At 43.1% G+C, this 27604-nt stretch overlaps 1 long non-coding RNA gene and 2 pseudogenes across 1 annotated transcript; 1 reads left to right on the forward strand and 2 right to left on the reverse strand.

The window, feature by feature from the left end:
• Window positions 1-108: 108 nt before the first annotated feature.
• LOC112393131 (uncharacterized) lies at window positions 109-8873 on the forward strand. Its single transcript, XR_003001834.1, has 3 exons — window positions 109-4219; window positions 5447-5583; window positions 8165-8873. It is a non-coding gene; the product is annotated as an uncharacterized LOC112393131 (long non-coding RNA).
• A 74-nt stretch (window positions 8874-8947) lies between these two features.
• On the reverse strand, window positions 8948-9629 carry LOC112393099 (glycine cleavage system H protein, mitochondrial-like; annotated as a pseudogene).
• Window positions 9630-9808: 179 nt separating this feature from the next.
• On the reverse strand, window positions 9809-11128 carry LOC112393129 (glycine cleavage system H protein, mitochondrial-like; annotated as a pseudogene).
• Window positions 11129-27604: the final 16476 nt, after the last annotated feature.

Genomic DNA, 27604 nt, shown 5'->3' on the forward strand with positions numbered 1-27604 from the left:
CGGCCAATCCGCGGAGGCTTCGTCATCACCGCCCGCGCCCCAGTGTTTGGTGGGGCTTGTAGTTCCTTTGAGGAGTTTCGGGCGTGCCCGGGGCAGGCTGTCCCCGCGGCCCCAAAGGATAAAAGAAGAGCCGCTCTGGGCTGGGTGATCGGGGATTAGGCGTTTCCACTCGAGGTAGGCAGGGAGGGCCGGTTTCCAACTCTGCGTGTCCTACCACCGGAACTTAACTTCGTCGTTTCTTTGTGTGCTGGTGCCTTTCAAATCCAGGACCTCGGAATCTGAGTCCAGCCGATCCCGCATCTCTTCCACCGCGACCCGCAGCTGAGATGCTTTCTTTCCTTCTCGCTGCCCTGGCGCAGGCTGTGGATTATCTGCAGAGTGCCTTACCTGGCTTCTCCTCCAGCTGCTGCCCAGCACCACGTCTGAGCCCCCTCCCGCAGCCCGTCAGTTACCGAGCTCGAAAAGAATGATTGCAGTTCTCACTTGAACCCCACTCCTGTTCTCTTCTTCACGCCTCCAGAGCAGAGCGAAATACAGTGGGTATTTTAGAGGATCTGTTATGCAGACCGCTCATCTCCTCCCGCAGGAAGATGGACAAAAAGTCTGGGAATTGAAATTTTCAAGGCTTGTGCTGCAGGCCTGTGCCCTATAAAACTGCAAGCATTCATGCGAGGCAGGAACTATGACCGTGGGAATCTGGAGGATAAGATTGGGATTTTGTCTTGGCTCAGCTGCTTAATAGCACATAGGCTTTCTGAACCTCAGTTTTCTGATCTGTAAAATGGGTATAAAACAAGCTGTTTCATAAAGTTGTAGGAAAAATTAAGTGAAATACTGAATGTGAAAGCACTTTGAAATCCTTAAGGCAATGTAGAAAAATGTTAGTGGTGATGGTTACCTTCTTCAACCCTCTGTAGGCTCTCACTTTTATGGATAACAAATGGGGGGGAAAGCAGCACTCTGTTATACTCAATTTAATCCTTTATTTCTTGCCTTAGATTATTCTTTGTTTTGTGGATGTATGATTCAGGCCTCTTTCAGTCACTAGGGGCAGAAACCCAACCATATCACGCTCTCATGAAAGGGGGATTTAATGGCTCAGGTAAAGCAGAAGGGCAAGCAAATAGCTAAGGAGGTCTGGGACCAGAAGCTCTATCCATTCAGGGCTCTCTGTCTCTCATCTCTTCTCTCTTGTAATTTCTAACATGTCAAATACCAACAAAAGCTTTTTAGAGTCCTCAATAATTTTTAAGAGGATTAAGGGTTCCTGAGGCCAAAGCATATGAGAACCACAGTCTATGGTTCTTAGGTCTAAGGAAACACCTTTTGGAAGGTTAGAGAAGGTTATTAAGGGAACCAGTGGACTCAACCATTAGTAGACTAAGGAGAAAACTTGGACAGTTAGTTGAACAAGACAGCAGGTTTTTCTAAAACATATCTTGTGTGCCTTGTGACTTTATGTTCAACGCCAGTGATATTCCATTCTTCGTCTTGTTGCGAGACAAGAAAGATGAGAAAATTCAGTTGGGCCTAGGAGCTGCTTTCACCTTCTATGTGAAAAAAAAAAAAGATAAAATGTGTCATTAACTCACACTTCTTAATCATACAGTACCCAGAGGGTTGCTGCTAATCTAATGTCTAATTTCTAGAGTCCACTTGATGGGAACAGATCTCTAAGAAGGTCAGAGTCACAGTTTCTATCCCCTAATGAGGAGGGATTCTGTCCTCTGGCACAGGCTGAGCCTCCTTGTCCCAGACAGTTCTTGGGCAAGTCTGTGAACTTGGCCTCAGCCAGGGCTGAACAAACATAGACAGCACCTTCCTCTTCATTTGGAAAAGAAGTGAAAAAAATCTTCAAAGACCACTAGAATCCTCTTTCTTCTGTACAACGTGTACTGATTAAAATAACTTTTAGTTCCACTACCTGCATGCAACTACTGGCATTCTCTCTCTGTATGAATAAGAACACGCTGATGTGGCAAAGAACTTAAGTTCATAAGAGAGAGAAGCTAGGGTTAGGAATCTTAAAGTCCCTAAGTTTCCTTAGGGGAATTTTGTTAACTGATGGGAATTAAAAATATTTTTGTCTTGTTTTCACTTCCCTGGCTTTTCTCTATTAGCAAGTGTGTATAACATTTGGGACTTTCTAGCTGATCAGTCTGTATACCACTGTTGAACCATTCAAGCATTTTGATATATTGACACTACTTCAAGAAGAATCCAATTTTTTTCCTTTTGTGAATTATGAATTTTCATATTTTGTATAACAACATGTTACTTAGAGATCAGACTTGGGTGGTAGTAACTATTATTGAATCAAGGCACTTTGCTCAAAAGAAGGGACAATAAGTGTATTTGTAGACCTAAGGGTCCCACAGATCACAGGTTGCTGGCTGCCACTTTCTTTTCTTTCTACCAGTGGCACGTTACTATGTTCTGAGAAAACCGCATCAATACTTTTTTGCCAGTTGCCCAAACCCACCCTTAAAATGCTATGTCACTGCCGATACTAAGCAGGCCAGCACTTTCAATTTAATTCTGTAAATGTTTATTGAAGCCTTTGATAAGTTTAACATGTACATGGCAGCTTGACTTAACAGGAATCTAGCTGTCCAAGGAGTTTACCCTCTGTGGTTTTTGTCAGGCCAGTACTCTTTTCCTCCTGCTTTGGGGCAGCCACTCCTCCCCCTCTGGTGGCTGTGAATCATGGTACTTTATTCCTTCAGCCACAGAGGTGGGCATATGGCCAGGCTAGGTCAAACAGTTCTTACCCGTGAGTTTTCTAGGAAGGTGGGGTGATGATGATGAAAGGAGGTCTCGCTGATGTGAGGTCTTCGTGAGCTTCAGGCTGGTTGATCAGAATGTAGTTCATTTTCCTGTATTATCTTGTTGCTGCCCTCCTCTATATCGTTACTTTGTCCTCAGTCTGGCTTTCCTCATGGTAGCAAGCAGGACTGCCATGTTGCACAATTCCAAGAGCCATTATTCACTTCTTACAGTAGTTTATTCATCCTGGGGGTCTTTAACCCCCAAGAATCTACAAACACATTCTTGAGGGTCTGTGTGTTCTCTAGGCAAATTTTCAAATTAATTCAAGCATTCCTTAACTGGTTTAAATTGTTCCATGACACTTGAATGTGAGAAATGTCACCTTTCTTAATTGCTTAAGTGAAATTAAACTTGGCTGAGACCCCTGCTCCTCAAGGGCTGGCAAAACTGGTACCAAACATTATTGGGACTTGTCCTCCCCTTAACTGTATCCTACAAGAATCCAGGTGCTTACATGGTCCTGAAAAATTAGGGACAAAGCAACCTCTGGTTGTCAGTCTGTACCCATCAGTGCTGATGCTTCTGTCCAACCACCCTTGGGTTCTGGTCCTCTGCCATCTGTTGAGCACAGCTGTCCTGGTAGGCTACAGAGATGTCCTTCATGGTGATTATTTTCAATGACTGATGACTCAGTCATCGAATAAGTTCTCTGTTATCTAAAGTTTGCGTACTTCTTTGTCTTCTCCCTTAAAACTTGAGCCTTTTGAGGAAAGGGACATTGCTGATTTCTGTGTCGCCAGCATGCCTAGAATGATGCCTTACACATAGTAGGTACTCAGTTGTTGAACGAATGAATGAACATCTGACTATCGTGCCAGAAGTCTAGGTTGTTGTTGTTTTTTTTCCACACCGCATGGCATGCGGGATCTTAGTTCCCTGACCAGGGAAAGAACCTGTGCCCCCTGCAATGGAAGCACAGAGTCTTAACCACTGGACCACCAGGGAAGTCCCCAGTCTAGGTATTTATAAAACATCTGGTACACCTTCAGTTTATTATTTGCTATAAGACCTAGGTATTTTTAGCCTCACCAATACCTTTCTGGTTGTACTTTACCTTCTATGTTATTCATTTTGTAAGTATACTATTTATTGTTGTGTTTAAAAAATCAGTGTGATTATATATGATTTCTCTAGCTTGTCAAGACCATATTGAATGATAACTCCTCAAAAATACCGATTTCTCTTATCAACTGTCTGTCATCCCAAACCATGCTATTTGTTTAGTGATAATCCAATGGGATAATTCTACAATTATCTTCATCAGAGAGGGACACACTGTACTCTTTGCACCCACTGATGTTTCCTGAGCAATCATTGGCTGAATAATGTCTACTCAAACAAGCTCACACTGTGAAACCAGCTCAGCAAGGCCTACCTGGAGGATGCAAAGGTATCTGTCATGTGGCCCCTGCCCTCAGTTTGCTTCCCAGGTAATTGAGGGGAGATCCCACAAGAGAAAAGTTCAATGATAAATGGGAGGCAGATACCTGGCAGACACACACTTCATCTATTCTGATGGGTCAGGTGTCTGTTCTGATTGGTTGGCTTTTAATTCGGATTGGTCAGACATCCAATCTGATTGGTCAAGTGCTTATGCCAAACTGATTGTTAAATATTTTGCATATCTCCACTGAATGTAAAAATTAAATAAAAATGACATGATAATACCAAAAAATGGCTACATGAAATTTACTCTACTATAGGGCGGATTGGAAGGAATCTATTCTAATACACTTGTATTATTTCTTTCTCTAATAATAAAGTTTTTGACGATAAAATATGTTAGTGAAATTCATTCCTTTCATTAGCCTGGGCATCGCTATGTAGGATTTTGTGTCAAATAAGGCACATACACAGTAAGTACTATGTGCTTTGGGTAGAGTTTCTTGTTAGAATGAGTGATTAAAGAAAGCCTTTTGGAACCAACTTTAAAATGGACTTTGATCCAATGGCAAAGTCAAGATGTTATGAAACTCACAATCAGCATCATAAGAGGTATTGAGATACGTGTGGCAGTAAATAATAGAATACTAAATGCTAAATAATAAAAATATTTACTTAATCATATACTAAAATAATCAGATCTAGAACTAGCGACAGTTGAGTGATCCAGCAGCTCAAATGACATGCCCAGGACCTGGTTTCTCTCTCTTGGTTTCTTAGCAATGCTTCCTCAAAGTAACACTGATTTCAACAGACCGGCCTCACGTGGTTGCAAAATGTCTTGCTGAAACTCCTGGGACACCTAGATTCAAAGAGAGCAGAATGTAAAGAATCCTCTTTCTCAGGAGTTCAAATAAATACCCTAGAATTCAGTTCCATGGGCCCTGACTGCCCTTCCATGAACCAATCCTAGGGTCCAAGAGAATGGCGTAAGCCAACTGGCTTAAGTCATTCGAGCTGAATACGGGGTCAAACTCACCCTAAATCACAGGATCCTGTTAGAAATAGAGAAGACAGGAGGCAACAACGCTGTAGAAGCAACCAATGAAAACTACAACCTGTTTCAGTGTCAAATGCATATAGATATTCATATCGTGTTCAGTTATGTTGAAATTTCTGGAGAGGTCATGGGGCCGAATCCAGGAAAATTCTGACTTGTCTTTCTCTTAAACAGATGGATTGATGTTGAACTGGAAAGAAGAGGCAAGAGAGAAATACTGTTTCCTTGAGGAGGCGATGGGTGGTCCAAAGCTAGAATTAACACAGGCACTTAGACACCTGGTCCCTTTTCTACCCCACTTCAGCAACCAGGTAAGGTTAAACACTTTGATAGCCTTGAACTTTCTAAATTCTCTATCAGGCCCTGACAAGCCTGTCCTGGGATTTTTTAATGGAAGGAAGATTGGACAAAGCATCAGGTGACCTGGGTTCCATTCCTAGCTCTGCCCCTAACTAGCTTTGTGACCTAAAAGAAGGACAACAACCCTTCTGTGCCTCAGTTTCCTCATTTGTAAAATGAAAGAGGCTGGACTAGAGAATCCATTTCTGTCTATAAAATCCTTTGGCTCTTGAACCCAAGCTCCTAACAGATATCCTGAGATCTGCCTCAGGGGGTTCTGGTCTTACAGACTTTGGTCTCCAAGGCCAACTAAACACCCTAGTGAATTGAGGAGATTCATCAACAGGCCTAGGAGGCCTTGGAGGCCAGGCAGAGTGTGGGGCTGGAAAGAAGCCCAAGACACCTAGTTCCTTATTCTAAAAAGCATTCAGTTCACCCTATAACTCAGTTATCAGTACTTCTCTCTTTCCAAGGAGTGCAAAGTTTCAGTCCTTTCTGTGACGAGAACAAGTTACTGGGTTGCCAACAACTTACTGGATTGCCAATCTACAGGATGAAGAGAAAAATGAAATTCTCCTTTGTATTTTGAGCCATATTCAATCAGATTCCTGCCTTCAATTCCTGCTTAATATGGATAATCATTTCCTGAATAACCTTAAACACAGATTTCACTCCCACCACCAATTTAACAGCAGCAAGGGCTTATAAAACGGAGTTTATCAGGGAGCACGGTGAATGCTCCCAAACCTGTGATAAAACACCCTATCTCTCTTGAAATTTTTGCTCTTGCTGTTCAGGCAGAACTGAAGAGTTAACATGAAATCAAGCAGATCTCTTTGATTACTCATTTTTAAGATTTACAATTATAAATTATGGTACAATCTAATAGAATGCTGAAGAAATAAGGCTGAATAGGTAATTCTTTGGGGCCAGGATGAATATTCAGATTAAGAAGAACTGTTAATGAAATCCCAATCACATAGTAATTTCCCTCCTATTACTTTCTGAAACTCAAGTAGCTGTCTGGCCTAATTAGGCCTGTTTGGGGGATTATCACAACATTTTATTTCTGCAGTGAGTGACATCACTCGGCGTTTAATATTCATTGAGGCTTTTACGAAACAGAGAGGTTTCCATATGTCTCTAGAGCAAATCATTTGTGTTTGCCATCTGCTACTCAAGAGTAGTTTTATAGACAAAGAATGCAAATCGCTCGGTTCTTTAATTACTTTGGGGTTGGGCTATACTACAGTTGGGATTGTGGGACAGCCAATTCACTGCTAGGAGAATACTGTTGTTTACTTAGCCACCAACTTAAAGAATTTTTTTTTTTTTTTTTTGCCGTACATGGGCCTCTCACTGCTGTGGCCTCTCCCGTTGCGGAGCACAGGCACCGGACGCGCAGGCTTAGGGGCCATGGCTCACGGGCCCAGCCGCTCCGCGGCATGTGGGATCTTCCCGGACCAGGGCACGAACCCGCGTCCCCTGCATCGGCAGGCAGACGCTCAACCACTGCGCCACCAGGGAAGCCCAAGAATTCTTTTCAAGCAAATGGCATGAAAATAAATTGAAGCCTAAAATTATCTTTTGTCCTTTTAAGTAGAGGCAAAGACCATTGTGAAGTGATGTGTGAGGCTTTTTTGAGTTGGCATTAAGGAGACACTACCAGAGCACAGGACATTGAGGTCAGTGTAGCAAGCATCGGTTCTCTTTTCTTAGTTCTGACACCAAAGGAATATATGACTCAGTACTTAAAAAAAAAAAGCCAAGGATCTCCTTGAGCTCAGTATCAAAAAAAAGATAATTTACTCTTAGTCACCCAGGAGCTAATTACCTTGGCTTTGGACTCAGTGCCATTTGTTTCTCTTTCCCCCATTCTCATTTGCTTCTTGAATTGTGGATAATTCTCTGCTCAGTAGCATCTCCACCAGACTATGGACACACACCATTAGTTTTGCTTCATCAGGAGTAACTTCAAACAACAGAGTTTTACCAAAAGTGGAAACCCTGGAGCTTTAAGGTTATCTGTAGATTTCAATTACTGATGCTTTTTCTAAACTTCCTCACAGTAAAATTTCATTCACTGCCAATGTTAGCACATAGAATGTGAAAAATTGGCAACTGAAAGGGACCTAGTTCGGCCATTGACTAGCTATGAGGTCTTAACCTCATGGCCCTCTGATTTCTAAGACTATTTTCTGCTTTAAGATGCTATAAAATCAATGTGTTTAAGAGATTGTTTATTCTAATGTTTCCAACGTTTGTACCTCAGAATACTAAGTGAATCAGCAGATGTTAGTAGGTGAAACTAGAAGAGAGGGTTTCATGGTCAAACTCGTTTGAGAAATGCTGCTATCAAAGTGTTTTGAAGGTACAGCTTCTCCAAACCCTTCATATGCTGCTGTGCCTTGTGACTCTCCACCACTGGGTGTGGTTGGCAGCTTTTCCAACACTGCTGCCCCAGGCTGCTTTTTGAAGAAATGTCTTATGGGACCTCTGTTTTGTGGAATTTAATTTGGGAAACTCTGATGTAACCTCAACCCTTCGTTTTAGACATGAAGATCTAAGCTGTAAAGTCCTCCTGTCACGATGAGAGTCAGCATGTTTACAAGAAGCTGTCCAGAAGCAAGGCGGCATCCGTTAGCAGAGTGCCTGACACACTGGACTGAGAGCACCTGTCTCTGCCTCCTGGTTTCTCCCAACTCCCAGGGCAGGGCTCCCTCATGCTGCCTCTGTCACCATCACACCCACAGAAAGGCCAGCCAAGGGCTGGGGGCAATGTGATGGCTGTTCCCTTCCCGCCTGGGGCTTTACCCTCAAGTCCTGGGGGACTGACAGGTGTTGTACTAACTGAAATGAAAATCATTTTATGTGCAGAAGCAAATTCACCCAGAATTCTGAAAGTGCAAAAGACTAGATCCTTAAAGGAACATTCTGGATGCTGTGTTTTTCAGAAAAAAAGGCGAATGTTGAGTAATTAAGCTAACATTCGCGTTCTTTCTTTTCTATTATTCTATATTTTGAGTGAGTTATAGGATGTGTTAGACAGTCCCATCACGCCCAGGCTAATTTCTTACAGTGACATCTAAAGTTCTGTAAAATGATCTGCACAATAAAATGGTTTTAAAGGTGAATTACTTAAATTTCTGGAGGGCATGAATTATATTTACATTGTATCCCTAATGACTAACACAGGGTTTGGCATATATCAGGCACATAATGATAAATACGTTTGCATTAATTAGTAGATTATAATCTGATGATTAAGCTTTAATAAAATAATGGTAATAACATATTTTTGTTTGTTTCAAACTAGTATATTTAGAGGTTCCATTTTCACTCCTCAATAGATTTTATGTATTTCTCATATGCTTCTTCACTCATTAGTTCATCTAGTTCTGAAGGGTTACTGTGTGTCATCTTTTTTTTTTTTTTTACATCTTTATTGGAGTATAATTGCTTTACAATGGTGTGTTAGTTTCTGCTTTCTGTGTGTCATCTTGATCAGCCAACCATCTTCATAACAAGATCTGTTGACAAGTCCTGGATTTTCTGCTAGAGTTTCATTAATTTTAGTTACTTCTCCTGATAAGAGAATAGAGTTCACTAGCAGCTTTCACAATTTCCAAAGTACCAAATTCCTCATTTGTTCAATTTTGTCCCAACTTCAGGCAGACTACAGTAAACAACATCTCCCAAAGCTTCCTGTGCAAAATTGCTGATTCGCACTATTCCAACACTGTTTTCTGTTGTTACCCATTCGTGTTTGTGAATTTACGCACCAACAGCAGATTGTGGCCGGGGCGCAGTGCCCCGAGGGCGCCCGCCCGCAGTACCCAAGGCAGCGGCGAGCAGGGCGCGTTGGGCGCAGAGATGGCGCGCAGGCTGCAGACCGCGGCCCGCACGCTCCAGCGCCATGTTCGCAGGGGCGCAGGGGGTCTCCGTGCAGCATCTAGAGCACCCCGGCCGAACAATAAAATGGTTTTAAAGGTGAATTACTTAAATTTCTGGAGGGCATGAATTATATTTACATTGTATCCCTAATGACTAACACAGGGTTTGGCATATATCAGGCACATAATGATAAATACGTTTGCATTAATTAGTAGATTATAATCTGATGATTAAGCTTTAATAAAATAATGGTAATAACATATTTTTGTTTGTTTCAAACTAGTATATTTAGAGGTTCCATTTTCACTCCTCAATAGATTTTATGTATTTCTCATATGCTTCTTCACTCATTAGTTCATCTAGTTCTGAAGGGTTACTGTGTGTCATCTTTTTTTTTTTTTTTTACATCTTTATTGGAGTATAATTGCTTTACAATGGTGTGTTAGTTTCTGCTTTCTGTGTGTCATCTTGATCAGCCAACCATCTTCATAACAAGATCTGTTGACAAGTCCTGGATTTTCTGCTAGAGTTTCATTAATTTTAGTTACTTCTCCTGATAAGAGAATAGAGTTCACTAGCAGCTTTCACAATTTCCAAAGTACCAAATTCCTCATTTGTTCAATTTTGTCCCAACTTCAGGCAGACTACAGTAAACAACATCTCCCAAAGCTTCCTGTGCAAAATTGCTGATTCGCACTATTCCAACACTGTTTTCTGTTGTTACCCATTCGTGTTTGTGAATTTACGCACCAACAGCAGATTGTGGCCGGGGCGCAGTGCCCCGAGGGCGCCCGCCCGCAGTACCCAAGGCAGCGGCGAGCAGGGCGCGTTGGGCGCAGAGATGGCGCGCAGGCTGCAGACCGCGGCCCGCACGCTCCAGCGCCATGTTCGCAGGGGCGCAGGGGGTCTCCGTGCAGCATCTAGAGCACCCCGGCCGACGGGGGCGGGGGAGGCCGCTGGTAATAACATATTAATGGTACTAATTAATGATAGCCTACCTTTTCAAAAATCTCTAAGATACATTCCTTGCCCTGGTTAAGGTTTATAATCAGAAGCTGGTTAACACTCCTTATTTGTAACCTATTTTCATAAACAATTGCACTGTGATGTGGTGTTTCTTTTAGGTAGTAATAAATGGGATCACTTCTATATTTGACTTTAAGACAATGCACATAGACTTAGAATTGGAATGAGTCAGTGGACATCAAGTTCTGTCTTCCAGTCATTACAGAATTCTGCTTTCATCACTTGGCCTATATTAAACATCCCCAGAGATAAAACACATAATAATAAGCCCGAAGAAATGTGTGATCCTGGAGGGCCTTCTGAGTTATCAAAGAAGGATTAAGTCATGTTGGTAAATTATAGTATGTGTTCTGTACAGTTGACCCTTGAACAACATGGGCTTGAACTGCATGGGTCCACTTAACACGCAGATTTTTTTTCAATAAATATCCAAAAATATACACATAGAACATCCTGTGCAAGACTTGAAGTAGATAGCCTATCCTTACGTAAGCATGAGGTGAGTGATATTTAATATGAAATTAATTTTAGTTTTCTTACTGTTTCATAAATTTGCTTTCAAAGAATTACATGACCATATACTATGCTTTCATAAATTTGCTTTCAAAGAATTACATGACCATATACTATGCCTCTCTCTCCCTCCCTCTCTCTCTGTCTCTCTGTCTCTCTCTTGTAACTGGAGAAACTGCATATCTGCCTATCATCACGGGTACGTGGTTTAAAAAAAAGAATAACAATGTTTCTAATACTGTAGTGTGAATATGACTGTAATACTGTACGCCATAAAAATGGTATAACCATGTGGGTATATGCTAAGTTACAGTGAAGCAATAGTATCAATTACACTAGGCTACCATAAAGCAATCATATTGCTCCTTCTTTGTTATCAATGCATGAATCATTTTATCTGTAAATAAATATGGATTTTTTTCACATTATATTTTCATTTTTGATGTCTAGTGTTGTAAGCAGATAGGGTAGGGGGTCCCCGGAGAAAGACAGCCAAGTATGGCTCCTCTTGACATAAGAGAAGCCATTTTTGGCCTCAGCCATTTTGTGATCTAAGTCTGGACACAATGCTTGTCCTTGAACTGGTCTCAGTAATTAATGACCTTAAGGGAACCAAAGAATGCAGGAGCAAATGACTGTTATCAGGCAAGAGAAGTAACAATAGCAAAGGTAATATATCAGTGGTAAAGACTCCCAGTTCTGCTTCAATGGTAAAGATTAGCCTGAAGCACTTTCTTGGGCTGTTTTGTAGAATTTAAACCTCCCTGGAGCACTCAACCACCAGATCAACTGAAACCTAAGGGATGATGCTGTTGACCTTTTCTGACCCTGGTGACTTCAATCAACTAAAGCTTGGACTCTGTCAATCCCCAAGTGTATGCTGAATTCTCTGCTCAAGCCCCTTCATGAATGAATATGCATGTACCCTCAGCTTAAAACGTCACCAATTTGGGGACTTTCCTGGTGGTCCAGTGGTTAAGAATCTGCCTTCCAATGCAGGGGATGCAGGTTTGATCCTTGGTCAGGGAACTAAGATTCCCGTATGCTGCAGGGCAACTAAGCCTGCATGCTCTAGAGCCAGAGAGAAGCCCACGTGCCTCAACGAGGAGCCTGCATGCTGCAACGAAAGATCTTGCATGCCACAGCAAAGATCCCGCATGCTGCAACTAAGACCCGATACAGCCAAAATAAATAAATATTAAAACAAACAAACAAACAACAACAAAAACTTTGCCAATTTTGCTGTTCAGGGAGACACTGCTTTGGGAAAGATCCCCAGTGTTCTCCTTACTTGCTGCAAGTTAACAAATCCTTCCTTCTCCTGATCTTTGGCTTGGCTGTATCTGTTGGATTGACCCCCACCAAGAGGTCAACACAGTTTTTTGGTAAAAATTTTGGTGACCACGCAGGGACATCTCGCCTAGCCCCTTTGGGTTCTCCCAGCTCTATGTTGCTGGGGTCCTGCAGGCAAGGGCATAGGAGAATCCCTCTTGGTGCCTGAGTTGTCAGGTCCATGCACCTCAGCTCACTTACCAGACTCAGAGGCTACTCCAGACATCTTGATCCGGAGTGTCCCTTTGAAGAAGTGAGTGGCATTCACCCAACAAATCAGCTTCTGTCCCCATCTCAACAGGGGAGGAGGAATGACTCAAGAACTGTGCAGTTAATCTCGTCCAGTAAGCAGATAGGGTAGGGGATCCCTGTTGAAAGAGAACCAGGCATGGCTTTCTTGACATAAGAGAAGCCATTTTTGGCCTAAGCCATTTTGTTATCTGAGCCTGGCAACAGTACTTGTCCTTGAACAGGTCTCAGTAATAATGATCTTAAGAGAACAAAAGGACAAATTTAGGCAAAAGAAGTAACAATAGCAAAGATAACAAATTGTAAAGACTCCCAGCTCTATTTCAATGGTAAAGGCCAGCCTGAAGCACCATCTTGAGCTATTTTGCAAAATTTAAATCCTCCCCTTAGGTGCTCAACCACCAGATCAACTGGAATCTAAAGGATGATAGGGTCGACTTTTTCTGACCCTCATGACTTCAATCATCTAAAGCTTGGACTCTACCTACCACCTAAGCCCATTCATGAATATGCACGTATGCTTAGCTTAAAAATTCCCTAATTTTGCTGTTCAGGAAGATACTGCTTTGGGAAAGAACCTCAGTGTTCTCCTTGCTCCAAGTAATAAATCCTTCCTTCTCCTGGTCTTTGGTTTTGTTGTGTGTTTTGACCTGACACCCTCCAAGAGGCAAACTCAGTTTTTGGGTGACAGTCTGGCCAGGTTAGCTTGGACTCTAAGGGGTTGTCAGACAATCCTGACCTCAGGCTTGGGAACCAAGATCCCACAAGCTTCATGGCACGGTTTAAAAAAAAGGAAGAAAGAAAAAAAGGAGCAGTACAATATCAAAGAATAAAAAACAAAATATTAGAAAGATAATAAATAATTAGGAAAAATAAAACTATAATTGAAACAACTGCAACAAGGTAAAATAAAACCACAACAGAAAAAAGAACACAAAAAAGGGGGGAGGGGGAAGAACAAACCAAAAGGAGGGATCACTAATAAAGTATAAAGAATAAAATAAAATCAGAAAAATAAAAGATTAGGAAAAATAAAAATATAAAAAAATCAACAACAATGAATCAACAAGGTAAAACAAAGCCCAATCTAAAAAAGGAAAAAAAAGAAAAGAAAAAAAAAGCCTTGGCTATGGGGGTCAGAGTTTAGGCAGGGGTGTAACTTAGGCAGTGGTGGGGGTGACTTTTGAGCATGGGGCAGGGCCTAGTCAGGGTTACGTTCAAGCGTGGGGCGGAGCCCTGCTTAGGACGTGCCCATGAAATGGGAGAGGTAGCACCACATATGTCTCCGAGTGTAGAGATGGGGCCCTGGGTGGGGGTGTAGGGGCGGGGCCTGGACTCTGTGCAGCAGGAGGGAGGCTCCGAGGGCAGAGCATTCGGCCCAGGAGCAGGTGGTGAGGTGCCTAAGTGTACAGGGAAAGCACTGGCTACGTTCCCTTCCAGTCCTTTGCACCCCTCACCCATCATCTCACCCAGGGTCTCCCCCGTCGCCACTGGACCCCTAACCGTGGGTAGGTCCCGCTGGCTGTAGGAATTCCTTCCCTCCCCCAGCTGCCCCTCAGGGATGCCGGTCTGGGAGGTCCGGCCTTTACTTTTGTTCCCCCTTCCCTCCCTCCCACTCACTCAGGGACCCGCAGCAGGAGGGGGCCTCGGTGGGCAGAGGACGGTGGGCAGAGGATCAGGCCCCAGCTCTCAGCAGGCTCCTGGGGGCCCAAGTGGTCAGGGGAAGTGTGGCCACGTTCCCTTTTGATCCTCTGCCCTCCCAGTGGTCCCCCAATTTTCCCCTTTGGGCGTGGGATCCCTTCCCCTCCCCCAGCCACCCCTCAGGGGCACCAGTCCCATCCCACCTCCACTTCTCCCCCCACCTTCACTCCCCTCACGCCCCATGTACTACCCGGTCGCTGGGGGTTCCTCCTGTCCCCTTAGGTGTCTGTGGTCCCCCACCGGTGCCTGGTAGGTGCCCTAGTTGTGAGGAGACGCGAATTCTGCATCCTCCTAGTATTCCATCTTGACTCCACCCCCCCTTTTGATATTTTTGACAAAATTCCCAAATATCATATTGTTTTCAAAAAAATTTTTGGCCATGCCACACAGTTTGTGAGATCTTAGTTCCCCAACCAGGGACTGAACCTGTGCCCCCTGCAGTGGAAGTGCAAAGTCTTAACCAGTGGACCACCAGGGAAGTCCCCCAAATATCAAATTCTAACTGAAGTTCTTTTGACCTCCAGCTAACTATGATGCTTCAGAGGACCCCTGAAGCACCTCAGAGAAAGAGATTAAATTAACTAGGATTATTTGGTATGTTAAATTTCATGGGAAGCATTGTCAAATGAGTGACAAGCTTTCTCAGGTTATACTGTAGGGATAAATGTTATTAATATATTATTAATATAGATACTCTAGAAATTATATAAAATTTGGATATGTCCTGGTATATAATGTTATCTGTCATAATTCTAGGTATTATCTTAAAATGTTGTATGTCACAGCAGTAACCAACATTCTTTGTCAATTACAATGTAATCAGGTGTTAATCACACCTTTTTTTTTTTTTTTTTTTTTTTTGGAGAAGCCCAATCACGCCTTTTTAAGTCTTGTCATTTACAGACAGTTATTGTTCTACTCTGATGTTTTGCAAAAGTGCTTCATCTTCAAGAAGATTCTTAGGAAGGATGTTTTGATAAGTACAGGTCTCTGATAAATTTCTGATCATACCACTGAACTGGGTAAGAAATTAAAGAATCTTAATGAAAACCTGATGGCTTCATAAAACTGTTAAAAAGGATTAGCTATTGAGTGAACTAATGAATATGGTTATAATTTTTATTGTTTTTGTCTAAAATGTTACTGGCTTTAATCTGTGTTTTCCAGATACAAAGAAACCCTTCTGTTCAAGCTAATTATGACTAACAGCAATTTGGTAAATTATACCTTTGGAAGTAAAACAGGAACATTTGTCTTTTTCTTTCTACCTGACCCCTCCAAAATTTAGAAATTCTTAAGCTCCCAGCAGCATTATCAGGTAAATAAAGAAGGCCACCACCTAAAAGGTACAGGAACCTCAAGGTACTTGGGGGACCTTGAAAAGGGCGGAATTCACTCAAATCTATAGATATTTCATGTGAAATCTGTGACAGGCCCATGGCATGGCTTTCCTGGCTTTAAGAGACCTTTCAAAAGTTCAATTGAGATTCCTTATGAAAAGCTCCAGCCAAGCCAACTTAGAAGAGCCTAAGTAATCAATTAATCAGACTTATTTTGCAAACAAATTAGTCTTAATTTGGCTATATTTGCTAAAAATGAGGGTAATTTTAGAGAAAAATTATGTTTCAGTGGATACTAAAATCAAGTTTTGTTAATTGAGGTCTGTATTTACTGCCTGAGACTCACCTCCCAGATAGCTACTTATTGTTACATTACATAATTGTAAATTTTAAATGAATTGCTAAAAAGACACTCTAAGTTTGTTTCTGAAGCTTATCACAACAATGTATCTTTAGAAGAAGATCAGATGCCCCATGTCAAGGCCCTATTAAAATTGAATGTTATTGTGTTAGCCATATGTTTGCCCTGATGTTCAGGAGGAAAAGAAAATTATCTAGTGAAGTTATCACAGAGTGTAACTACTCATGACATGTATCACTGCTTGCTTTAAGTCTACTGCTATAAGCACATGTACAATGTTTGTGTTACAATCTGGTATAATGGATAAATGTATATATAACCTACAAAATGTTTCCCCATTAACATACCTCTGAGCCTGTTCACAATATTGATTAACTTCTCCCAGTGTGGATAACTAGAAGAATATCTATATATTAACAAAAAGGAGGCTTAGCACCAAGGGACATGATGAACCCAGGGCAGACATCAACCACCCTGGCATCAAGGGACAAATATTTTTGTCTGTTGAAAGACTTTCAATCAAGAGGGGAAATGATGAAAAAAAATCTTCATATTGAGATATGGGGAAGTCATGCTGGCTTATACATGGTTTAACTTAAACTTTACTGACCAGAATGGCCTGTTTTGTGGCCTGTAGAACATGCATTGTACATCTGCTTTGGCCATTGAGGAGAGGAATGCTTTTAGAAATCAGACATAGAGGGGAATTCCCCGGTGGTCCAGTGGTTAGGACTTGGTGCTTTCAGCTTTCACTGCAGTGGGCCTGGGGTTCAATCCCTGGTCAGCGAACTAAGATCCTGCAAGCTGCATGGTGTGGCCAAAAAAAAAAAGAAGAAGAAGAAAGAAATCAGCAATCAGGCTGTCAGTCTAATGAACTCAGAAGTTTCTATGGGGCTTCCCTGGTGGCGCAGTGGTTGAGAGTCCGCCTGCCGATGCAGGGGACGCGGGTTCGTGCCCTGGTCCGGGAGGATCCCACGTGCCGCGGAGCGGCTGGGCCCGTGGGCCATGGCCGCTGAGCCTGCGCGTCCGGAGCCTGTGCTCTGCAGCGGGAGAGGCCACAACAGTGAGAGGCCTGCATACCACAAAAAAAAAAAAAAAATGTTTCTATGATGAAAAAGCGGTCCTACAAAACTGCATGGCCCTTGATATTTTAACAGCCTCTCAAGGAGGAACTTATGCTATAATATACACCAAATGCTGTTTTTAAGACCTGATGAGTCTTCTAATATAACTCAACTTATGATGCACATGAAAAACCAAATCTCCTCTCTGAATGATCCCCTTCCCAGTTTAGGGAAAATATTAGAAAAATGGTTGGGTTTAGGGGGCTCTTGGCTCAAGTCTGTGCTAATGATGTTGCAAAGTTGCTGTTAACTGTCTCTCCCACTGTGCCTCTTGTACACCTGCTAGAATAATGCTATTCAAGCAAGGTTCAGACACTACTTTGGTGGACCCCAAAACTTACCTAGCTCTAGCAGCAAGAGATTTTCACTCCTCTAACTAGGAAGACTAAAACATCCATTCTCAGCAGGAAGCAATTACAGAAGACTTACCTTCAGTCCAGTACCCCTCAGGACTGAAGAGTGAAATATCTCAAGGGGGGATTTTGTAAGCAGATTGGGTAGAGGGTCCCCAGAGAAAGAGAACCAGGCATGGCTTTCTTGACAAAGAGAAGCCACTTTTGGCCTAAGTCATTTTGTGATCTAAGCCTGGCCACAGTGCTTGTCCTCGAACAGATCTCAGTAATTAATAATCTTAAGGGAACAAAAGAAGCAGGAACAAATGACTGTTACCAGGCAAGAGAAGTAACAATAGCAAAGATAGCAAATCAGCTGTAAAGGCTTCCAGTTCTATTTCAGTGGTAAAGATGAGCCTGAAGCACTCAATCACCGGATCAACCAGAATGTAAAGGATGATGCTGTTGACCTTTTCTGACCCTTGTGACTTCAATCAACTAAAGCTTGGACTCTGTCGACCTTTGCCCAATTCTATGCTGAATTCTCCTCTGCTCAAGCCCCTACATAAATATGCATGTACCTTTAGCTTAAGTGGAGACACTTCTTTGGGAAAGATCCCCAGTGTGCTCCTTACTTGCTTAAGTCCTTCCTTCTCCTGCTCTTTGGCTTGGTTGTGTCTTTTGGCTCAACACCCACCAAGAGGTGAACCCAGTTTTTGGGTAATAGTGTTAGTTATGTGGATAACATCTACAGTGTTTTGTGTCATATAAGACAATATTGATGTAGATACTGACAGAAGATTCATCTTGTAAACAGACAACATAAACTTACAGTATCAATAAGTATAGTAGAGTACTGTAAATTTTTTTCTACTTTATGATTTTCTTAATAAAATTTTCTGTAGCTTACTTCATTATAAGAATAAAGTATACATTACATATAGCATACAAAATATATATTAATGGACTATTTATGTCATCAGTAAGGCTTCCAGTCAACAGTAGGCTTTTAGCAGTATGTTTCGGGGGAGTGAAAAGTTATATGCAGATTTCTGACCGTGTGGGGTAGGCACCCCAAGCCCCCACATTGTTCAAGGGTCAACTATATTTTCATTTAATAAAAAAATTTTTTAGTGCCTACAATATATAAAGCAACTCTCCAGGTACTATAAGGGTAATAAAGATGAAACTGATCCAGACCATCTCTTCAGAAGCCAATGGTGGTCGACAGATGAATGGATAAAGAAGATGTGGCACGTATATACAATGGAATATTACTCAGCCATAAAAAGAAATGAAATTGAGTTATTTGTAGTGAGGTGGACAGACCTAGAGTCTGTCATACAAAGTGAAGTAAGTCAGAAAGAGAGAAACAAATACCGTATGCTAACACATATATATGGAATCTAAAAAAAAAAAGGTTCTGATGAACCTATGGGCAGGACAGGAATAAAGACACAGATGTAGAGAATGAACTTGAGGACACCGGGAGGGGGAAGGGTAAGCCGGGACGGAGAGAGTAGCATTGATATATATACACTACCAAATGTAAAATAGATAGCTAGTCGGTGCTTTGTGATCACCTAGAGGGGTGGGATAGGGAGGGTGGGAGGGGAGTGCAAGAGGGAGGGGATATGGGGATATATGTATGCATGTACCTGATTCACTTTGTTATACAGCAGAAACTAACACAACATTGTAAAGCAATTATACTCCAATAAGGATGGTTAAAAAAAAAAAAAAAAAAGCCGGTGGTGGGACTTCCCTGGTGGTCCAGTGGTTAAGACTCTGCACTCAATGCAGGGGGTGCAGGTTCGATCCCTGGTTGGGGAACTAAGATCCCACATGCCACACAGCGGGGCCAAAAAAAAGGAGAGAAGCTGATGGCCTTGCAGGGGAGGTGGAGCACACTCGTAAATAATTACAATGCCAGGTAAAATTATGATCTGCCAGGGATGTGCTGTTGTGTTATTTATAGTTCTTTCCAAATTAGTTTATTTTTCTTTCAAAACTGGTAGTCTATAGTTAAGCGATTATCCAGTATATTAGAACTCCCTGTTCCCTAACTATTCTAGATAAATGAAAGGTTACATTCCTCGATATCAGTGACATCAGGTATTACTAGCAGCCATCAGCATTGTCTGAGAGTCATTCTTCTCATTCAATGACAGGACTGTACCATCCCAGCAAGGTCTTATTGACAGCACTACATCACCTTCTTTGGACATACAATTCACCTGAACTGGATGGGCGAGGAGGATGGATCAGATAATGTGGAAACTTGAACTGTGGTGGGGAGGCTGAGGGCATGCCTTCAGGAAGTTGGATACTTGTGTGGGTGGCAACACAAAAATAGATGGGCCATGTCATCAAGTGACAACCAGAAATGGGGTCAGTATAGGCACACAGATTGTCCCTGGCTCTACAGAATGGGTCTGTCTGAACAGATAGTGGATCTGTGGGGGAGAAGGCTGTAGGGGCAGGAAGAGGATCTGTCTGTCCACTCCATAGATGTGACCACTATGTGATGGTGTGAATTGACTCTTTTATTCTGATTTGGGCTCTATTTTTATCTCCATTTTAAAAGAAAAATTAATGTATTAATTTATATAACCACCATCGAAAGATAATTAAGGAAATATGTCCTTCATATATTAGGAATAGTGCTGTCAGAGAAAGTTGGACTAAAGCCTTTGAATCAAGAATCCAGGGTTTCCCTGGTGGCGCAGTGGTTAAGAATCTGCCTGCCAATGCAGGGAACATGGGTTCGAACCCTGGTCTGGAAAGATCCCACATGCTGCGGAGCAACTAAGCCCGTGAGGCACAACTACTGAGCCTGCGCGTCTAGAGCCTGTGCTCCGCAACAAGAGAAGCCACGACAATGAGAAGCCTGCGCACCGCGATGAAGAGTAGCCCTCGCTCGCCGCAACTAGAGAAAGCCCGCGCACAGAAACGAAAACCCAACACAGCCAAAAGTAAATTAAAAAAAAGAATCCAGAATTCAATGCTGTTACCATTGACATACAGCACAGCCACAAATTAGCATCAAAATATACATCTTACACGTTTCCTTATTTACATCTTTTGCCTTGAGAATTTGATGATAAAAATACTTTTTAGATGTGGACATGGTTCCCTTAAAATTAAATGTTGTAAATCATTAATTTAAACAAAGTTGATCTATGAGTTAATACGGGAGCTTGTAATGTTAACCTCTTTGCATTTCAAGCCCCAGGACTGGGATCATGGCTCTGACTCTAAGGGAAACGATGTGGACAGAGGGGTCTGTTTTATCCCACGGCCCCTCGAAACCTCAGCTGACCCAAGGACCTCTCCACAAAGACCAATGCAGCACACGCCCAGGGGCCCGGGGAATCTCTCCTTCTACCCACTTGGTCCATTTTGGGGAGGCAATAGTAGGGGTACCCAACCTAGGGTCACCACCTAGAGCTTTGGTGTCTGCTTTTTTTATGGGAGCTCAGCCTCTTGAGTAAAATATTTAATTACAGAGCTTATTCATTTGGTTTCTGGCCTTTACACCTACTGGAGACCACGCCTACTGCCCAGAGTAAGTTATTTGTGGGAGGCAGCAGACATAACACTTGAAATCGCTCATGCCTCTGTGCCTTGTAGCTGAAGTGAAATTATTTATGGTATCCAGATTTATGCCGTCTCCAGTATGAACTCACACTTTTGGCTGATTTATTATTTGGCCAGATAGCATTTGCTCTTAGGTCTTGGCAAGAGGCCCCTCCCTGGGGCCCACTCTTTAGAGAGCTCCAGTGTTGCTCTCTTCTGGTCATTCCTCTTCACTGGGTGAGGAATCCACAGGCCAAGTGATTTATTCACTCAGATCCTTGCTCTGCTTTTAGGTCCAGAATTCCCTGCCAAAGTCCCTGCTTCCAGGACTGGTATGAACCTCTTTTCCTGATCTACCCTTCCAAAGGGAGACCGTGCCATTGGTGTGGTACCACAGGCCCAAAGCGGTGGCTGTGAGGGGGTGCCGATGTGGCAGGAGCTTGGACGTATGTGGGGTGGGATCATTGTCGTGTGTATATAAGGCCCTTTATGATATGGGCCAGGCCTGCGAGTGGGAAATGACATCAGGCCAGAAGTGCTTTCCTGGAACCACCACATTCTGGTGTGGAGCTCTGAGGAGTTTTGCATCAATCAAACTGATTTTATAGGTCATTATAAACATATATCTATCAAGGTAGGAAAGGCTAACTGGCCTGTCAAGGCTAACTTGTTAGCTTCAGCTATAATTGTTTTATATTTACACACATGATATGTGGGCCACCATTTTTCCTATTCCCCACGTGCCACAAATATGGGACTAGGCCTGCTCTTGGAATGGGTTCAATTCTGAGTTCATTTAAAATTTTAATATAAAGGATCTGGTAAGAGACGGGTGAAGTGTGGGTAGTGGGTAGGCGGCTTTCCGCCAGGTCAAATGTGACACTGCTACAACTGCCCACATTTCCTGGCCTGCTCTCTGGCCTGGCAGGAGAAACCTTATGTGCATGTGTGTTTAACATCCACTGAGAGCCAGAGAAATATGACTTGGCTGTTTTCAAAGAATTCAAGCCCCACACTGTGCTCTGGTTGTGACAGCTGCCGTTCCCCTGCCAAGCAACTCTTCCCAGCTGACTTCCTTAAGCTGTTTGGAGTTAAAAGCTGGGCACTTTGAAGGCCTCTTCCAGGCCAAAAAAGAATGAACTAGAAAGGGAATTGGGGCAGCCTTCCTCGGTTGAACACCACTTCACTTCAGCAAACCCCTAAGCCTTGCTATCTGTTTTGTCAGCTGTAAAATGAGCAAACTATTTCAGCCCTGCCTCAGAGGGCACCAAGCGGCGGGTTTAATTAATGACGAATGTGATGGGTTTTGTCATGCAAAGTCATATATAAATGAAAAGGAGCACTGGAGCTATTTTATCCAAAATCTGGAGCGCATCCTGCTTTCCACTGCCATCGATAAGACTTTACGTCCTGATCACAGACCACTGCAGACTTCAGGGGTGCAGAAGAACGCAGCTGGGCTCGCCTTACCTGAACAGAAAGCAGGGTTTGGTTGCGGAAGTGGAGCACAGAGCAAGCAATCGGTGCATGGTTCAGATTTCTGGCAGCAGGCAGCACTGAGATCCACTGGGTCCAGCTGGCGGCAGACGATGGACTGGTTTCTGCAATCAAAGTACAAAGAACAGGTGTACCCATTTATTCCTGGGACTGTTCTGGAAAGATCCTTGAGATTGAAAGTGTCACGTTGAGGGGAGAGTTCTTTCCAAAGATCTCCCCTGCCTCTCTCCCTGTTGTCCCTGCCTCGGTTTGCTGGCTGACAGCTCACAGCAGTGGTGTTTTCTTCAGGGACAGTGTTTACTGAGAACAGGCCACAAGGATCAGTCCTGTCTAGGATCCATTTCTTCCTTTAGTCTTGTGTCTTATTCATAAGGATCACAACCCACAGTTCACTTAAAGACACGGGTACATGATTAACCAGAAGTTGTACTGGTCCTGCTGAGAATTGTTGATTACTTTGGCTAACAGGGGATTTCTGTTCCCTGACATGATTCAGCTAACAGCAGCAAATCGTAACTTTTATATACTTAGTAGACATGATCATTCCTTCCCTTCATCTCCTAGAGCTAGGATGTTACTGGAATGAGACACCATATTCAGCGTTATAACTATTTTGTACCGCCTCTTGTTAAGGATTAGATGACCTTGAGCTCCTTGAGAAACCCAAGAGGGTCGTAATCATTTTTGCATTACCCTTGACATTAGTGCCTTCCTTGTAGGAGACAAAAACAAAAACAAAACCCCCAAGAACTTGTTCAGATGCATTGAAAATGAAAACTTCTCATGAGATAAAAAATGATAGGAACTCCCACTGTCCATTAGGGAGCTTCATTTTCAATTTTTTATAAAAATTTCTTGTTGGATGATCTAAGTATTTTATATAGGTTAAGGTCTTCAGCTTCAGCCAGACTTGGGCTTATATGCTTGTTCTGCAAATTACCATTTGTGGGACCTTAACTAGCTTGGTGCCTTAGTTTCTTCATCTGTAAAGTGGGGAAAATAATACTATCTATCCCAGCGGTCCCCAACCTTTTTGGCACCAGGGACCGGTTTCGTGGAAGACAATTTTTCCACAGAGTGGGATGTGGAGCGGAGGGTGGGGGAAAGGTTTCGGGATGATTCAACCACATTCCATTTATTGTGTACTTTATTTCTATTATTATTACATTGTAGTATATAATGAAGTAATTATACAACTCACCACAATGCAGAATCAGTGGGAGCCCTGAGCGTGTTTTCACTTGCCACTCACTGATAGGGTTTTGATACGAGTCTACAAGCAGTTGATTTATTATGGTCTCTGTGCAGTCAAACCTGTCTGCTAATGATAATCTGTATTTGCAGCCACTCCCCAGCGCTAGCATCACCGCCTCAGCTCCGCCTCCTGTCAGATCAGCAGCGGCATTAGATTCTCATAAGGAGCGCGCAGCCTAGATCCCTCACATGCGCAGTTCACAGTAGGGTTCGCGCTCCTATGAGAATCTAATGCCGCCGCTGATCTGACAGGAGGCGGAGCTCAGGCGGTAATGCGAGCGATGGGGAGCGGCTGTAAATACAGATGAAGCTTCACTCGCTCGCCCGCCGCTCACCTCCTGCTGTGAGGCCCGGTTCCTGACAGGGTTGGGGACCCCTAATCTATCTCATAGAGAAATTATAAAGATTAAATGTGATAATCTATGCAAAGTGTTTAGCACAGTGCCTGGCACAAAATCAGCGCTCAGATAATACCATCCTCCTCCTCCTCCTCCTCATCATCATTGTTAGAGATTATAGGGGAAGGAGTCTCGGTTGCTCTCGGAGCCTAAGAGTACAGCCTTCAGATTTAGTAACCTGCCCCATGGTTCCATTAATGTTACCTTATTAATCTGAAGCAGGAGCCCATGTAAGTCAGAACCTCCAGATTTTCTGCTTCTAGTCTTTGACTTCAGGTTTTATTCTTTGGATACCTAGAGAAGAATGAATAAGATAGCTTTCATTCAGACATAATTTGAGGGCTGTTTAAAAAGGCACTTTGCAAATTAACTTCTTGTACATATGCCTCAGTAATTCTGTTGGTTGTAAAATATATTGTTAGGCGATGTAGATCCTTGTAAACAGGCTCATTTTCAATGTCCTTGGTGGGCCTTTTGTTTAAACTGGTTTCTCCCCTTAATGTGTGGTCCCTAGATTTGAAAATAAAAGTTTTTGTTGCAGACATTCATCATCAATGAAGTTCATGATGAAGGCCTTTTCACTTAACAAACTATGTTTAGGTACTGTTCAGTGTTTGAAGGCAGCCTGAACAGGAGGACTTAGAGCCACTGGCTGCCTTGACAACAGTTTGGAGGGAGTAGGCACCTTAGGGGGTCTTAGTTCAGTCTGTGCCTCCTTTTTAAAGAGCTTCTGTGCATCCACTTCCACAGGGGTGGGCCTACTACCACCCCAAGTGCCTACGGCTGATTGGAGGAGACACTCCTGACCCAAGCTGAGATTCTGTCTGCAGGACGTCTGGAATGCGGACACAACCCTTCTGGTCAGTCACTATTGGCCTAGATCTAGGACAGCATACAATAAGAGGCTGGCATGGCCATTTTCACGATGTACTCTGGGAGGCAGAAAAAACTGGAATGTAGCAAAAGATGACTAAAAGCGTCAGGGAGAAGTAGAGATGAGAAACCAGGTCGCCCCTGGGAGAAAAGGGGAGGTGGCAAGAGAATAGCTGTCTGCGTTCCCATGGGCCTCTCAGGGCTTTGTTCTAACCCCCTTGAGGCCCAGCTGCCCTTCCGGCTCTGGCCCATGTCCAGTCCACTCTCTGTTTTAGCTCAGGCAAACCTTGAACTGTATCTGTTACGTGAAACCCAAGAAGCCTTGGCTGAGTGAGTGAGCTGGCACCGAGAGAGAGGCCACACCAGGCGGGGTCCACATGGGGATGCCCACCCAGGGGGATCCCATCACACTGGCCTGCCAAAATCAGACATGCATACAAGTAATTTTTGCTGATGATAAAACTGAATAGAACAGATTCATAGTTATTCCGAAACAGTGTTCTCTCCTAGTCACTTCCTGAAATGCTTTTTTGTGTAGTAGGAAGCAGCTGGCATTATAGATGGCACACCCATAATTGCGTCTAACCCTGAATATTTTTAAAGGGGTACGTGTACCTACAGCTGTCATTGGTCATGCATGTTGCAGGAAACAAAGCAAAACACAACGCGATAGGCACTGGTCTCTTCTAAGGAGCTATCAGTCCCCATCACTGTGCCACTTGACATTCATCTATAGCTTTGGCCTTCCCCCAGATTCAGGGCCCAATCCTGTCTCTAGCTGAAGGCTTTAAGGAGCCCTGTTTCAGTAGTTCAGGGGACAAAGTTAGGATATCCTGTGACTTGTCCTGCTCCGATCAAATGCCCTGGTTCTGGCCTCTGGGCTTTTGCCTTCAACCAGGCTTCGAGTCCCTGTTCTAATTCCCTGTTGTAGAGCCTGAGTTCTTGATTCCTCAGGCTTTAGCTCCTGCCTCCATAACCTGACCAGAACCCTGGTCTCTTACGTCTATTTTCTCCAGGTAACACCCCTGAAAGGCAGACCGAGCTGGGAGCTTGCTGTCACTTGTCCTGTCTGTCCCACACTGCCCACACTGTCTAGGTCACTCCCACTGTTTCTCCCATTCCCCCACCCCAACTTTCACCACTGCCAATAATCATATTTGCTCCACGTATGGGACACCTACCTTTTGCTACCTTCTAGGTCTTTCTAACACTGAATCTCTCTCAATTATCATGTCACCTGTTACTCCTCTCAGGACCCATGTGGTCCTCCAGCTCTGCCTGCCTGGCAGACCTCCTCCACTGATTTCAGCTGGGCACCAATCACAAAGCCTTGCACACAGCAAGGTGGCAGGGAGGTGGGGTGGCATGGTGGAATGAGCATGACATGAACATGGGCATCCCGAGCAGACCTGGGTTCAAATCCTTGCTCCTCCACTTGCACCTGTTCCCTAATGCTTGTAGGACTCAAAGGAACAACGTATTGTTGAAAGAATTATATTATGAGATAATGTGCCTGTCAAAATATAGTAGTTATTTTATAAAATACCAAATTTAGCTTTTTGGGGGGGGTGCAGGGCCTGCACCGCGCAGCATGTGGGATCTTAGTTCCCCGACCAGGCATCAAACCTGCATCCCCTGCATTGGAGGCGTGGAGTCTTCACCACTGGACTGCCACGAAAGTCCCCACCAAATTTAGCATTTAATAAAACACATCTGTCTTTCTTTCTTTAACTTATATTTCTAACAGCTTTATTGAGATATCCACATATCATTCAACCCATTGATTTAAAGAGTACAATTCAATGGTTTTTAGTATATTCACTGGACTTAGATTTCTTAAAATGTAATTATAGCATAAGGGATATGAGGATTAATAAGTTAAAAAGATGTAGGATTTTACTCAGCTATAATTTTATATAAATCAAGAGTGTGATACCATTGCATTGCCAAAAAACTTATGCGATTTTGGGCTGTACAGATACACATGTGATGATAAGAACAAGATGGATAGTGGTTCCCTGTTATTCTGAGCAGGACATGTGTTCAGTCCTTGGGCCTAGTTTAAGAGGGATATGGGCAAATTGGAGCATGTCCAGAGAAACATGAAAAGGGTGACGAGAAACAGCAAATACTGTTTGTAGGAGCCTATGATATTCACCCTGGAGAAGTAAATCCAAAGAGGAAATGAAACCCCATCCTCAATTAGCTCTGGGTTGTCATTTGGAAAATGAATGACATGTATTTTCTACGTTCTTTCGCTAGGCCAGAACCTCAATAAATGAATTTAAGTTAAAAGCAAGCAGATTTTTTCTTTTTAACATCTTCATTGGAGTATAATTGCTTTACAATGTTGTGTTAGTTTCTGCTGTGTAACAAAGTGAAACAGCTATATGCATATGTATATCCCCATATCCCCTCCCTCTGCGTCTCCCTCCCACTCTCCTTATCCCACCCCTCCTAGTGGTTGCAAAGCACCGAGCTGATCTCCCTGTGCTATGCAGCTGCTTCCCACTAGCTACC

Source organism: Neophocaena asiaeorientalis, unplaced genomic scaffold (assembly GCF_003031525.2).
Source record: "Neophocaena asiaeorientalis asiaeorientalis breed wild unplaced genomic scaffold, Neophocaena_asiaeorientalis_V1.1 scaffold264, whole genome shotgun sequence".
Taxonomy (NCBI): domain Eukaryota; kingdom Metazoa; phylum Chordata; class Mammalia; order Artiodactyla; family Phocoenidae; genus Neophocaena; species Neophocaena asiaeorientalis.